The sequence below is a fragment of the Haemaphysalis longicornis genome, unplaced genomic scaffold (assembly GCF_048455015.1).
Source record: "Haemaphysalis longicornis isolate Haplotype H1 unplaced genomic scaffold, Haemaphysalis longicornis Haplotype H1 scaffold_4, whole genome shotgun sequence".
Classification (NCBI taxonomy): Eukaryota; Metazoa; Arthropoda; class Arachnida; order Ixodida; family Ixodidae; genus Haemaphysalis; species Haemaphysalis longicornis.
The window spans coordinates 62499746-62515891 of NW_027526361.1; the positions used below are offsets into that span (position 1 = coordinate 62499746).

The window sequence follows — 16146 nt, forward strand, 5'->3', positions numbered from 1 at the left end:
CAATTAATGAAGAGCTGATCTATCGATGCTGTTTAGCTTGTTAGCTTTGCTGTATATCTTTGTTTTCATGTCGGCCGGGATGATGCAGTCACAGTGTGTGAGAGGCGCAAAGGGCAACCGTAGCGGTCTTTTTTACTTCAGTGGTTTCTCAGTGAGCATATGTCGCAGGGTACCGATAGAGTCGGCCGCCACAGTAGTGGTCAGGAGCGATTGTCCCTTTAGACTGAGGTTCCCTCCAGGTTTCTCTTGTGGAACCACCGGAATTTCCCTTTTTGTCTAGTTAACAAGTGTAATTACCGCATTAGGGCGTGGAGGGTGGGGGTGCGTTCTGGTCGGTACATTACGGAAGCTTCGAGGTCATTCAAGGGGTCAGAAGTATGTATGGGGACGCCCGCCGCGGAATCTTTCGATGTTGTACTGGCCAAAGCGATAAGTTGTGCATTCGATCCGTTTTGCTTGAATGTGTGTCGCCGTGGCGGCGGGATTGCGTCAGGAATGGACGGTCGTGCTTCGGGCGGCCCGCACGGGGTTCTTCGTATTCGGGAAGGCGCGCGACGTGTTTGTCGAAGGGTTTGTCGGCGCGGGGCCCAGATTGTTTTGGCGGTACATGAAACGGTCACTCCGAAATTTGATTGTAGAATGTTGAAAGCTTGTCAGTTCTTATTTCTTGTTGTTTGCTAACGTGGGTTCAAGAAAAGTATAGCTGTGTACCCACACGAGAGAGGAAGAATTGGGTCACATCACTATTTGTACATGCATCTACGGTTGGTTGTTATTGGGGCCAGTCGGAGGCCTAATGGGAGTTCAGTGATAGGCTTTACTCCCTCTATGGTGGGACGTCCCTTCGGGAAGCGACGTTTTGTAATAAAACAGAGGTGTTCCTTGTTTTGGGGGGTGGACGAGAGCAGACGTGGGCATACGGAGCCAGACGTGACTAGTCGCAGAGGAGACGCCTGGAGACCCTTGCCAGTCAGATATGTTCTGCCAAGTACCTTTGAATTTGAATATTTTTCCTGTTCCGAGAGAGAGAGAGGGCTTTTTATTAGATGAAAGCAGAGAGGTTTGCCGGCATGTTCCCGCCTACATGCTACTCTGCGGGAATGGGGAGAAGGGAGTAAAGGCCCTAAAAGAAATAGGGCAGAAGAAAGAGGGAAAAAGAAGACATTTAAAGAAAAAGTGAACACGAAGCTTTGCGTGGTGACGTAAAAGTCCACACAATTTCACAGGTAAAGTTCTAAATTGTCTCTGCGACGATGATTCCGTGTAAATAATCAAATAAAGCAACCATGCAATAAGTGTAACATTTGAAGCAAAAGGGAAATTTGGGCCAGTTGGTTTGGAATCATGACCTAACAGCGCAGGGAACGAGGCGATGAGCAGAAAGACACGGGACGAGCACTGTCCCGTGTCTTCAGAAAGACACGGCTGCGCTCGTTCCGTGCCTTTCTGCTCCTCGTCTCGTTCCCTGAGCTGTTAAATCATGGTCACATTTGAAATCCCACGCCTTGAGTGTTAGCGAATGTCGTTACCTGTAAATTAAACCAGTTAACCTCGAACTTCAAAACGTCCCTCTAGCACGTCATCGCCGGACTTAACATGCAACGATAGCGTGTTCGTCCAAATTAGTCGCTACAGTGGCGTTCTTGCTCCCAAGGCGATCAGTACCATTGATTTTGCTGAAGTTTCTCGCCCGGGCGTTTTAGCACGGCGAGTCTGCCGGAAGTCGCTGCCCTGTAGTCTGGTCCACATAGTGTCGGCCCACGAAGCGACGGGTTGCTTACATCTGGCGCCGGTCACCTTATGTCGCTAGCTCGGCCTCTGTCGGCCACTTGTGTAATTTCTCTAGCACTCGTTTGAGCCGGCTTTTATTGCCACGAGCGCGGATTCTTTCCGTGTCTCCTTCGCGCCTCGGCTTCTCCTTTGGCTCGGCTGCTATCGGCTTATGCGGCGCGTATTGTTCTTCTTTTACGGCTTCGCGAGGAAACGCGATGTTCGTTGTGCGAAATGAGGGAAGGAGAGACGCGGCGCCGGTGCTCCATTGAATGCCGAATGGCTCTGGCTGCAGTTTCCGACGAAGCAACGGCTACCACGTGGAAATGCAGCTCGGCGTTTAGCGGAGTAAAATGCGCTTTTGCTCATTTTTACTGCTTTGTTTCTTTGTAGAATCTTCCCTGACGTGCTTTGATCACTTGCTGGCGAGCCGAGGAAGCGAGGGACAGCGGCGAAGAAAAAGCGTATGCCATTGCCGCCAGTGATTAGCGAAAGAATTTCTTTTGTTCTACGAAAGCTGCAGGAAAAAGAGGCTGATACATGTGCCGTAAATGTCTAGCGCGTTTCTCTTGCATTGCCGCCGTTAGCACTTTGCGCCATTTCCGATGAATACGCAAGCTGATGCGTAGAGTAAAATAAAATACACAAAATGCAAATGTAGTGGCGTACGATGTTTCCAGGAGCGATAAAATAGAACAAAAAGAGAAATGGTTCAGTCCGCCTCAGTGTAGAACAGTCTGTTTTCTTATCTTATTCATTCGAAGGTCTCGGCTCGATGTTTCATAGATCGCGTCCTCGGCCCTACTTTTGGGATACACGAAGACCGCTACTTGTAAAAATGGAGACAATGTATTTTGACATGACAGCGGCGACATCATTACAGCTACTATTAGTGCGTCAGTCGACAAGCCTGATCCAAAACTTGCCTTTCTTTAAATTTACACATCTCGCACTACTATGGCGACATCCGCCACATCCAGTTCGAGCAATGCATCTCCGAAAGTGGCCGCTGTATACAGGTCACGTGGCTAAAGTGAGCGCGTGCCTTGTATTTTTGGTTACAATATATAAACCGAATTGACCGCAACCTGACCATATTATAGTGCGTGGTCAGTTCTAATACTTTAAGGGGACTGCCTGGACGTAGAAGTTTATTCGACTTGAAAAGTGCCGGCCAACGTAATCAAAACTGAATTAAAAGAAACATGTTGCTCATTAATTCATTTATGATGTTCACTCATGGTTTTTAGTTCGCCGACTTTTTGAGAAACCCTATCGCTATTCTGACAAAAAACTGGTAAATGGCGTTTGTTATCAGACAGCCTGTATTCGATAGCTTTCTATGCTTCCATAAGACCCCCTTCTTTGCAGTAAATATAAGCCTTCAGCGAGCAGTATGCTACAAAGTTCGCTCAAGTGAATGCATCCTGTACCGTTTACGGCTGTAGCTCGGCTTTTTATACAAAGAGAAAATGAAGATGCTTCTGCGCTTCGATCCGAACGGTAATAAAGTGGGACGTTTGGATGACGCAAAGAAGTTTAGCGAAATACGGTTTGCTTTCAGGCGAAACATTCTTACCCCAATAAAGATGACGCAGTTTGAACCGTGGAAGTTCGTTGCTGTGGGCAATCTGTTTCAGTTGGGGTGTGAGCAAAGCTTACGAACGTGTTTGTAAACACACGGACTAGCTTATCGGTTTGCCAGTTTGGCCTACCGCGAGTCAGGCCTAAACAGAAACAATATAGTTTTGAACATTGCCCCGCGCCCCGCGCCAAACTGTTAGGCAATGATAGTTCTTCTAGAAAGTAGTGATTACCTTTTTTAACACGACAGTGTTTTATTCCCGAATACACAGATTTCAATGACGTCATATCCGTCACGGAAATGACGCCAGTTCAACAAAGCAAGCGGCCTGTAAAAGGTGCACCCGCGCACACAGGGTACTCTTGCGGGGAAGCAACTTTTAGCCCTAAAGAGTACTTTATCCTTAGGGCTGCTCGTTTTCGGGTTTTATATTTTAACACGAAAGTGTTTTATGCCGGGATACACCAAGATTTCACTGACGTCATATCCGTCACGGAAATGACGCCAGTGTACCCTTTCCAGAAGCGACCCGCCAGCAGGACGTCGCTCACCAGGCACACCCACAAGACAGCCGCCGAGCCGCAAATCATGCTCAGCTGCAGATTTCGCTGCACATTTCACTTTCGTGTTTTACCGATTCCTATGACAGAGGAATCGACCACAGTTTTTTTTTTCTTTTTTTTTTTTCCATCCTCAAGCGGCTTGATAAAAACTTGTGCCCCAAAATTAGAAATCATCATTTAAATGACCTGGAATCATCATTTAAATGACCTGAAATCAGCTCGGAATTAGGAAACGAGTCTCCGGGATCAGGGCACAAACCCAAGTAGAAGATATAATAGTTCAAATAAAGAAGTGAACTTCGGCTGGCCATGTAACGAGAAGGGACAACCCCTGGACCACTAGGATAACCCAGTGGCTACCGAGGAACAGTCCTAGAAGACGGGGAAGGCCATTAACTCGACGGAGGCATGAAATAAGAAAATTCGGAGGCAAAGAATGGACTCGGGCAGCGCAGAACAGGAGCGGGTGGAGGTCAGTGGGGGAGACCTTCGTGCTGCAGGGGGCCTAAGTAGGCTGTTAATGATAATGATGATTTTTAATTATTCATTAGGTAGTCACTCACTGCACATATCGCCCGTTTGCTCTATAAAATACCCCTGAAAACGTTATTCGCATTGTTCTGAATCCTCTGAAGATTCACAGAAAACCAGAAAGGTCCCGTACGCATCTTTTTAGGATTTTTCCGGGATGTATCTTCTCTGGCGTTCCAGTTTGTGCTCGGTGGAAATTGACAAAATCGCGTTTGTCTTATTTTCTCTCCTTTGTTTCGTTTCAGGTGTTGCACGAATGACGCCACTGCCCGGGTGCGAGGGGAACACAAAGAAGGCAGCATCATTCCATAGATTGTATGCGTATGGGTGCGCCCAAGCCGACTAAAATCATTTAAATGTCGGTGCTTAATTAACGCCGATGCAGAATCAAGTGCGACGCGTATCAACCAAGTTCCTCATGTGCAAGGAAGACGCGGGATGACATGGAACTTCCAGCCGTCAAGTCAACCCTTCACCCGGCGATGAAAAACGTGTAGACTTTTGTTGTTTATTTTATCTCATCGAGGTCTTGCAGCAGGTGGAGGTGGAATTGCATCATCCCTTCGCACGGCAGAACGTCGGTGGCGTCGACAATGAACAGACCTAAGAAGCAAAGAACATTTTGTTTCTCTCGGTATTTCCTTCTTTCTCGTGGCTTCGACACGAGTGTTGTCACAAGTAGTAACCGTGTGGGTACATGCACACGCAGACGCAAGTGATTTATATTGTTCCTGTCTCTCGTGTTGTGCCATAGATGACGCGATGCACACGCGCTAAGAGCTTAAGTTTGATCGTTTTGATATCCTTTGTGTGTACGTCTATCATTCATATGAATTGCATTATGTTCTATTCCAATTGCGCGAGTGACCACCTGTGGCAGTGAGTGTTCGTGGGAGACGAGGCGTAAAAACAACCCTGCACACTAGAAAGTGTGCAAGTGCGCCAAGTGCGCCAAAAAAGACTGCAAGTGCGCCAAGTCCTTGTTCCCGGAAGTTGCAGTTCGCCGAAACAAGTTTACATTCACTGTCACATTTAGCGAGAAAACTCGCACACCCCTGCTTATGTAGAAAGTTTACACGATAGGAAGCAAATTTAAAAGGGAACCAATTTTCAACTTAGTGGTTGGAGTCAAGCGCACTGAGCTCGGGGGGAACCACAGAGCCCGCACTGCCTGCCACATTAATTAAAAACAACATACTCGCGGAAACATTGTTGTTAAGTCCGAAAATGGCGACCCGGCGCCTACGGTGCTTCTCATCACCACGGTGTAATAATTATAGGAATTACCAACTTCACCGGTCGCAGCTGTAGCATAACGCGCGCCTCTTGAGCAATCGTTGTTAACTCCTTGTCTTTTTTCCCCTGTACAACGCTACAAATTGCGTCACACCAATGTAGCCGTCCCTTCGTGAATATGTGCCCGTTTCTAAGCCCACCGTATAGCTGTTATGGCAGCCCAATGTAGCTGAACATTGCTTAATACCCTACACCAGTTCGTCGTGAAAGCGCGTTAGGTTCTGAACAATTTCTAAGACGAGTCATTAGCAAGAGTTAGCGTGAAACGACCTTTGTTTTTTCTTGTCATGAAGTGGTCTGGATGTGTGTGTGTGTGTGCACACTGAATTTTGTTTCGTGAGTTCAGGGCTTGTGCCGCGTTAGAAACAAAACAGGGGTAGCGTACGAATGAATTGCTTTTACAGGAAGGGGCAGTAAGCTATCTTAGTCAGAGACGTGCTAGCGCCAAATAACGTCACGCTCTGATTACATAATCGAGCGTGACGAGCAAGAGTCAAGACGCTTCTGCGAAGCCGTAGTGGAGTAAGGTTCTGTCGATAACGGTCCTTCGTGTTCTGACAGGAGATCATTAGTTTTCTGCCTCTTTAAGTAAGCCCTCGCCGTTTTTATGTTAGCGCGAGAAACGCTCGGCAGCCAGCAAGGCACAGACACGTTTTGGTAAGGCTCAGCTTGTTTTGTTGCAAAGGCGCGTGAGGGTTTTAGACCAATATGCACTTTCATATCGCCTCTGCTTTTTACAGGTCACGTTTAGGTCCACATTTTCTATGCAGGGAAGGTGTCAGGCAGCCAAATGCTCATAAACGGTTGTTAGGGCATCGTCAGTTATATACACGTCATTCGCCTTGCACATTTGGGCGGCTACCAATGAAATTCGAAGTGGTGACTGTAATCCACGTACAGTAAACACAGGTAGCTTCCTTCGTTATAAGTGATAATTTGTTAAAAGCGAGGATTGATTTGCTCTAAATGCATTGCAGCACAGGGCCCATGGAACATTTCAAATAAAATGGGATTTCAAATAGAGCGAGTTCGTTATAACAAAGGTATATTGTATCCCCAATTTCACCTATATTTTTTTCTTTGGTCCGCGCATAACAGTAGGTTCACATTGAAGTCAAAAGAGAAAGCTAGCCTATATAGTTGGCTGTCTGGAATCGAAAGGAGTAGAACCGAATCTCCGTGCAAAACTGTTGGCCTTTCCCGACTCTGAGTCTGAAATAGGGTCAGTTTCGGGATCGATTGGCCTAGTTGGTATTCCCTTGCTTTGTACAGTTGAGCGCAAAAAATGGACAGGGACCGCGAAAGGGACGGATTTGTGTCGTGTCCTTTTACAGTCCCTGTCCATTTTTGATGCTCAACTGTACGAAAGTCAGTTCCGTAGGATATTTGGCAACGCTGAACCGTTAGGGGTCTGCTCTGCAAATTCGGCAAGGTTAGGAGATGGCTAAGCTTTGTTCGATAATTTCTTGGCTTAAAATAATGCCCTGTTAGTTTTTAGTTAACAGCCTGTCAAAACGCATAACTTTAAAAAAAATTCAATATTTAGCGTAATGCACAGTAAGGGCAATATGGTTTTAGTAAACGTACTAGGCCTGAGTAAAACGACCTCATGCTTGCATATTTGACTGGCACAGCGGAGGACCAACGAGCTGATGATAACTGATTAGTGTGTATTAGTGCGTGCAGTTTTTAGGAGCAAAGATATTGAGAGCTTAAATGTCGGGAACGACAGATCGTGATGAGCTGGGTAATACAAGGTTCCAAGTAGATCTGTGTACTGGTTGTGGAACTATGGAGTGTTTTATTTTTGAAGTGTTGTATAAAGACGAAGGATATAGTGCGACTGGGGTATTTTGCTACGGTAGGTTTTTTCGGGAATGCCTTGCTAGGTGTAAACAATTTAGAAATGAAGAAAATGGGAGCGTGTAGCACAACGAGCTTCGTACGCGTTTCGCGCAGCTGGTGGGACGGTGTTTAGACGTTACCAGTACAACTCGTGCGCTAATTGTCGCATGCGCAGATACCTAACGTCGTGTTTGGATGCGCCTGAAGTTAAACTACCTAAATCACCTAGAACATTGTATACCTGGGAAAATTTTGAAGAAGCAAGAGACCACAAAAGATCTCGCTAGAGGGTTGGCTCTATTCGCGCATCTGCGGCTCGCAAAATAGCCGTCGGCGAAACCTGTTGAGTGGCTCTCTTTGTGGATTACCTTTACGCTACGGAAAATAAAGGAAGGAATAAACTTTAACGCGCGGCTGTGGGACAAACTTTGATTGATTCAGGGGACCCTGCAACACTTTCAACTTTTTTTTCTTCCCGAAATCTCAAATGCTTGCAGAACGTAGTCAACCGTCACATCCAGTACTTAGATTAGGGCGTCGCAAAGTACTTCAGCCAAAATTACTTCGCTATGCCCATCAGATAACTTAAAAACTCGCTCAAAAGATTTTTCTCTCTTTCCCGGTCTTGACGTTCTTCGACCGCTGAAATTACGTCATTACTGTGGTTTAGCGGCTGTTGGCCGGCTTTCCTTCAGTTGGAGCAATGCACGCATTCGATAGCTACTTTAAAAAGAAAGCCCCCAAAAGCAAAGCCGAAACGAAAGGCGTATCTGCTGCGACGAGCAAATCACGGAGTACCGCTCCGTGCTGGCGATAACTGTAGCTTTTCGCAGTGCTTCCAGACGGGAAGGCAAGAGTGAAAGCGTTTATCGGGATTGTTGCAGAGCCCCTTTAATGAACGTCAATTTATTGACCATGGCCATGAATACCAATTCATCGGAATCAATTCACAAACTTGAGTTCTGCGCCTCTGATTGCTTTATGGTACCGACAGTCGGGCTAGTTGGTATGCAAGGTATTAAAACCAAAGCGCCACAAAACAGACGCTTCTTGTTCTGTTAGCTTTTTTTTTTTAATTCCGAATTCTACTTTCGCAGAGGTTCAGTGCAGCTGACAAATCTAAAGAACTCGAGTACCTAGATTTTTGTACGGTTTTAACGATTTCAGACGTAGTACAGGCAAGGCTAATGCAATTAATAAGCTATTTAAGCTAGGCAGCGGAAAACTGCATCTGAGCCACTAGCCGGAGCTTACGCAGCAACGTGAGAGATTAGCGAACACCCGCCCAGCGCGATTGGAAAAGAGTGCAGATTATTAGCGTGGCGCCACATCTGAAGCATAGTGCCAACCCTAATTCTATATAGCATCAGCCAATTAGGGAGACATACGCGACAATAACCATGGTAGTGCGCTTACGAAGGAATAGAGCGTGTATTGCGTGTATCGGAAATACTGAACCAGAAGTGCAATTTTGATAATTATGGTTGCGAATGCACGAGCCTCCTGTGTACACATGGCGACATCCGAATCCAGCGGATCCTGCAAATTCTTAGCCACGTTGTGCAACAACTACGTCTAATCACAATGTGTAAGCCCATTTTGTAACCATTACGCCAGCGTAAGCGCCCGCTATTCGTCCTTGATGCGTTTTTTCAACGTTCCACAGACCTTGCCTTGCCCTAAAGACAGAGAAATATTCCATGCCCTTGCTAATAGGTGGACGCATACTTTTATTGGCTGACTACGCGAATAACGTCCGTCCACACTTCTGGAATGGTACACTTTGTCTGTGCCACTGGTTAGTCAGAACTGCCTAAATACGAAAAATTAAAAATTCGGCCCTTTAGGGAAAATAAAGGTCGCAAAAGAACTCCCCGAAAAGCGCAAAATTATTTCGCGGGAGAGATTTCGCCCTGCGTGAGTGATTTTATTTGCACCGCACCTCTTTGCGAACAAAGAGACGTGCTGTCCGAGTTTGCATTTATAATACATTCCTTTCATTTGAGACGGCTTTGACAAAAAAACTCTAGGCTTTCCGTAAAGTGGTCCGCTGTCACTGCAAGTACCTAATCCCTCCATCTGAATCGCCGTTCAGTACGGAAACCCATTCTTATGTTACTCTACGACAAATTCCTGCTACAGCGTCGCATGTGGATACAGAGGCTCGTGCTCAGTCCCGAACTGTGATAGATGCCTGCAGGAAGGAATGGAGCGCTGACGTCATACGATGACGTCACCTCCTTTCCTTCCCTGTAAATAAAGTATTGAAATGTACCCGCGAGGAGCGAAGCAAAGTGCACTCAGAAGAGGTAGGAGGTGGGACGACGATCAGTGGCGCAAGTGTCTTTAATCAATGCCTATGCAGGAGCAACGCGAGGCGAGAGAGTCTAGGGTGTTTCATGAAAACAAGGACTGGATCACAGAGGCAGAAACCGGGCGGCTACGTTATCAAGGCTGTGTTAAAAAACTTTCTGTCTCCAATAACCTTTTTTTTTTCGCAGACGAGCCAACTTGTGATCTTTTTTACTGATTTCACTCTACTAGATGTCAGTGATGAGAAATTGACCCTAGCCACGCGGATAACCCGTTGCACTTGTCTGGAAGATGGCCGTATCCTGGTTTCTCTCTCTGTGATCCAGTCTAGGTGACTGTGATACGAGCATCATAACGAGTGTGTGTGTGTCTAGCAATGTGAGGAGGCACGAATCCGTGCCGAGTCTTTTTTGAACGGAAGCGTAGTTTACACTGACCGGAGCTATGCAGACATGTTTTCTGTAATGCTGGCGCTGACCGTGTGATAGCGGATGCTTTTGTAGTCTTTTCGATGAGCAGTTTGTGGGTGTGCCTCAGTCAGAATGTTCCGACCGCAATGCCCGCGATAGGAATTATCGAGTGCTCTTTCTGCGAAGTAGCAGGCGGCACCAACGGCACCTGACTAACAAGGCTCGAGCGTGGCGAAAACAAAATTCACGCATCTCCACGAAGTGAGTCATGACGAGTGGGCGAAGCACTGGGGATCGTTCTTACCGTAAATCACCCGTGGCATTGCCCACTCGCGCATGTAAATGAGTGACAATGCACGTGTACAGTATATACAATTCCTATCCAATCCAATCCGATACAATTCAGTTTAATACAATGAAATCAAGTCCATTTCAATCCAAATCCAATCCAATCCAATGCTCCTCGCGCATGCGCAACACTGTGCACACGGACGCCAAGCCCCGGACAAAGCGAGGTCCTAAGGTGCTTCGCCCCTAAAATGTATCAGCACAGGTAAGAGGCCGGTCAAGAGTCCGATGCGCAGCGTTCCTGTTGAGGAATCCCTAGGGATGCCTTTGACTGAACCCACGCCCATCTGTTTTCTTATTCCAACGAGTCTTTAGGGCAAAATAGTGTGCAGGCGACTTTCGACTGACTGAACGAGACGAGAAGCACGAAGAAATCCGCCGGGCCTTGTTAGCTAGGTGGCGCTGTAGGTCACGTTTCAAAGCTCCTGGCAACTGTGACGTGCCACGGACTGGTATTGCGAGAGGAGCGTGGAGCATCCTGTGACTTCGAAGTGGCCCGTCTGTAGAAAAGGAAGTGTGCTACCATAGTGTGAGCATTGTTAGTTTGGTGTGCGTGCCTTTAATGATTGAGCAGTGGTGCCGAAGGTACGAAACTACATGTGTGAACACCGGTGAATTTTGTCGCGCGCCTGTGGAGGTATGCTGACGTTGTGGTACGAAAAACGTGCGCATATATGGACTTGTAATTATTTTATTGTATTTTATTATTTCATTTGCTCCGGGTACATGCGCTGAAATGAAACAGATCCCGACTCTTCGTTAGTCTGTGGGGAATTCTGTGTTTTCTGTCATCTTGCTTGCTTTTCAGTTTAGGCTTGCCCGCACTTGGTATTGTGTGTCACTGCGTGCGAGAAGGCGTGTTGTAAAAACATACGTGTTGATGCCGACATGCAAATAATTAGTTGAGCTCAGTTGTGAAATTACTTTTAATCTTTATAAATGGTCTTTATGCAAGCTACTTCAATCTTTTCCTTCAGGATAGAGTGAAATACCTTTTATATGTTTTCTTGCTAAGGGGATGAGTCACTACGCTATGCGAGACACTGGTCAGTCTTAGAGTTATAGTACGGAATAGGTTACAATGGCTTTTCTAAGCAGAATTTTAAAAAATAGTTCCAAGAAATATTACCACTTTTACCACACGTCAGTGAAACTTTGATCCCTCAAAATGATAACGCATTCTTTTGAAGTAACCGTTAGAACATTTTTGTTGTCACTCGCACTTCATAGTGGCTCATCTTTCGAGCTGGCTGGTCAACTTTCACAGTTAAGCGTACCCTGGCTCCACTTTTGGCTATGTGCGTCTCACGTGACTGCTGTAAAAACTTTGCGCTTCGCCTGTGCCATTGTAATGCCCTGTAAGTGAAGGATGTTCTAGTACACGTGACCGCGACTGTTTAACCGAGGAGTGTGAATGGCTAGTCCGCCAACCGTTTGTACGCTTTTTGCGTCAATCTGAAAGTGATCATACTGTTTTGAAGCTGCAACTTTCCGCGAAATGTCCTTATCGATGCCAACAGTTTGGTACCATGCATATCACCACAGCGTTACGAACTTCCCCGAGCCTATTCATGAAATGTGTGCGATGTACCATTCAGCCCGCGAACTGTGTATGAAGACAACTGTGCTGTGTTTGTTCGTGTAGTGAAGCTGTCATTTTGCCTAGCCGTCAGTTGTAAGTATGTGCGACGGAATGACTCGAAACGTCCCCGCGGCTACAAGTTATGGTTGGCACGGAGGACATTTTTAGGGTTCTTATTTCAAATGAAGCGACATGTGTTTTTATTCCTCGTAGCCACACACAGACCTGTTAATAATTGTCCACCGAAGAGCTTACAAACACCTGCGTGTATGTTGAGTGCGAACTAATGCACCAAAATTAAGAGGCGTTCAATCGCAGATGCGAAAAAAAGTTCTCTAAATTTGTGATTTCTGCTAATACGCAAAAAAGTGTCATTTTTGCAGCACGTCTTTACGTTACTAAACTCACATTAGTCTTAATAAGTCTTTTCACCACCACCACATCATAATTTTTAAGCTGCCACAACACACAGGGTATACCCATCACGGTTTTTATTTAAAGCAAACGTCATGGTGGCTGACACCTAAGGAAATAAAAATTTCTTTTGGTTTGTCCTTGATTCAACTTACCGGGATTTTCGGGGATTAAATCCGTTCGTATGAAATGCAGCAAGCGTAGGCTTTTGTCTTAACGGTTCGCAAAAAGCACGTCATCTTAGGACTGTGTAACCGCGTGGTATGTCACTGGACCCCAAGGTATCTCTAACCTCGTTAAAGCCTCTCCTCTCCTGGATGATAATTTTAAAGAGCTTATAAGCGCGGACATTTTTTAGAGCTCGCTGTGTTAAGGGATTCAGTAGCACGATTCCCACACGCAGCCCTTGACTCGCGCATCGTTTCACGATGTCACACAATGCCGCCCGACGCACACTTGGACAACCGCTGTTTGTCTCGTATGCCAAAAAGGAAAACAAATATCTTTGCACCGCCGGGAACAGAAAGTTGCTTGGTCGTCGAAAACCACAAACCACTGCCCCGCATACAGACACGCACAGTCAACGCCGCTTCGATGTTGTAACGCTGTTCATGTTTAATGTTCACATGGTGGACTAGTTTGCTGCTCTTGGTTAAACAAGACCAAAGCCAGTTTACTAGTTATATTTCGGACAAACCAGGGTGTTTTCTGGATCGAGCTGTGCTCGATGATACAGTGTATCCTTTGCCCTTTTGTTATTGTACGTGCTTTCTCTGTACAGGCTTGCTACAATCAGTCGCATTCTGTCTGCTGTGTTGTCGCGGAGCGATCGAGCTTGTCTTTCACTGCGTCTTCGTGTCCCGCCACTGTGTTCCCTCACGCGCGCCTGTACGTGAAGGGCCGAAACAAACCACGCACGCTCAAAGTCTTCCGAATCGAACATTCGGAGTAACATTGTAGCACCAGTAAGCTGTACAAGGTGCAGACCCACTCTAACGCAGCAGGAATGAAGGTGAAAATTGTGAAGGTTAATGGTGAAACACATTAGCGGAAAACGATGCGTCTACGCACGCGTCTGCTCGCATGAAGAACCGTTTTGGCTGCCGGAAGATCACCAAATAAGCCCCCCCCCCTTCCCGTGCGGCCAACAGGCAAGATATTTCGCCGCGCCGCTTCGGAATCCGCATCGCTGGGGCGCACATGTTTTTGCCGCTTTATGCATATGTTTTTAAATGCAAAAATGTCAGGTACCCTCTCGGCACATTCGCAAGCTGAAAATTTGCACGCCTCAGGCGTTTGGTGGGACATATATGTCCCTCTGTCTCAAAATGAATTGAATAGGCCAAATTGCCGTTCTTTTATGACCTCACCGCTTTAAAGGTCCGCACCAACCTGAAAAGAAAAGCAAATCAAGCAAGAACTATACGACCAGTAATAAGACCTAGCTCGTTCGCTCAGTGACGGCAGTTCGCGATCCTTTACGGTTCTTTGTATCTATCATGTGGGAACCTGATAAAGTTGTGTGATGCTTGTAATGCGTCGGATGTGTGTACACGAGAGAACCTGTTTCTGTGCTTGGTCCACAGTCTTGTGTAAATGTTGTTGACGCCGTCGCGACCATGCGCACTGGTTGGCGAAGCATTCAAGCTCGGTCCCTGCGGTATCCACGCACCCTACTATACGTCTCCGCGTCTAAATAGGCTTTCGAATTCAGGAGAACGACGAAGAAAAATTGTGTGCTTTATCTTGTCTCGTCCACGAAGAGATCACTGTGTATTTTCTACTTCGCCTTTTTGAATGCCCGGTGCCAGTGTTTTTTTTTTTTTTTGTTTTGTTTCCTTGAACTACTGTATTATAACTATATATAAAATATCTATGCTGCTGTTGTGTGACTACAGTGTATCATACTACCGGAGTAAAAGTGGCGTTTCGTACACACAAAAAAAGAAAATGTTTCCCGCTTCTATTTGCCTTCCTGCTTTTAGGTGTGCGGCAGTAATTTTCCCGGCCTGGGAGTAATTTAGGCCTTCTGTCGGTTTTTAACGTGGGCCACACAGACGGCCGTTTCGCGTTTGTGGATGGCGTATGTGTATAGTAGTAGAAAACGTGTATTCGAGCAAAAGGAAAAGGGAAAAGAGTGGTGGTGAAGCGTTCCTAATCCAGGATACCGGACCGGGCCGACTCGATGGCCCGAGAGACCAAGGCCTTCGGGCCGGGTCCAGGATGGTCAGCTCAGTCTCCCAATGCTGTGGGGTGGGGAAGAGGAATGGGTTAGGGGATTGGGGAACGTGGTGAGGGGGGTGCCACAGTGTTGGCATTCACGGGGGTAGACACAGTTGGTGTGATCTGGTGGAGGATGACGTGATTGTAGAAGGTACCGGTTGGAAGGCGACGATAGATTATGGCTTTCTGGTTGGTTAGGGTGGGCTGTGGATTAAGGTGGGTAAGGTGAGTCATAAGGGCGTTGTACGTATTATCGAAAGGAATTTGGAGGTCGTGGGCGTTCTAGGGGGGGGGGGGGGATCACTTGGCCAAAGGTGGAGACCACACGGGAGTGGAGAGTTCGGGCTGCGGTGTGGGCCGCTTCATTCCCCGAAATGCCGCAGTTGGAGGATAGGAATAGCTTGGGGTGGGGCTAGGCCTGCGTGATACAGGCAGCATGCTTGCCGAGAGTCGGAGGGAGAAGGTGGTGTGGGGAAGGTGGCTGCAAAGGTGATCGCCAGAGCTTCTGCCGCGTGTATTTTGTTGGCGTGCGCGGTGGCGGTGTGCGCTCGTTTGTGAGTTTATGAAGGACCAGTGCTCGTGAATTCAAACCTTTGCCACGACAATTTTTTGGGGGGTTTAACTCGTACCAGATACGGCCTCAAAGGCTCATGACGCACACAAAGAAGCCTGTTTTCGTTTTCGTGGATGGCCACCCAATTTTACAGCGCGAGCTAAAGGTTTTATGCTCGAGGTGTTCGTAATTATATTTTGTAATTGAAAACTAAATATCCGAGGTTGGCTAAGCACGTTAAGTTTTTGCGACTTAAGGTTGCAATCTAAGGCGGATACAAAGTGCGAGGATAATCGTACCTATAGCTTGTATTCACTGGCGAGGCACGCATGCAGACAACCATGTGAGTGCGCCGTCACTAGTTACGTCGGGATCCGCGGGATGGCGGTACTTGTCCGTGCTAAGCACATGGTATGGGTTGAACGTTCTAAACTCTACCGCACCGAACGCGAAGTAGTGCTTCGACTCCAATGTGAGTGCTAATTATTAAATCTCTGTTGATAACACCGTTGAGAATAGGGTTGAAACGGAGCAGACGACGCACGCCGGTGTTTTTTTTTCTTCGCCGTGCGGGCGCAGTGGCACAAGCCGCGCCATGTCCGTGGCGCTTCGGCCATGTCCGTGGCCGTTTCCTGTGTTGCCAAGTGAAGAAATTCACAGCTAAACCTTTCAATGAACACCACCTATACATTTCCAAGTTAGCGCCGAATCTA

The 16146-nt window shown here is 46.9% G+C and overlaps 1 protein-coding gene across 1 annotated transcript in view; it reads left to right on the plus strand.

Moving 5' to 3' along the window:
- LOC144178834 (uncharacterized) overlaps positions 1-14591 on the plus strand; it is a 172692-nt gene extending 158101 nt beyond the window's left edge. The window contains exon 5 of the mRNA XM_077706964.1: positions 4695-14591. The gene's annotated coding sequence lies outside the window, so the exon portion shown is untranslated. The remainder of the gene's footprint in view (positions 1-4694) is intronic.
- Positions 14592-16146: the final 1555 nt, after the last annotated feature.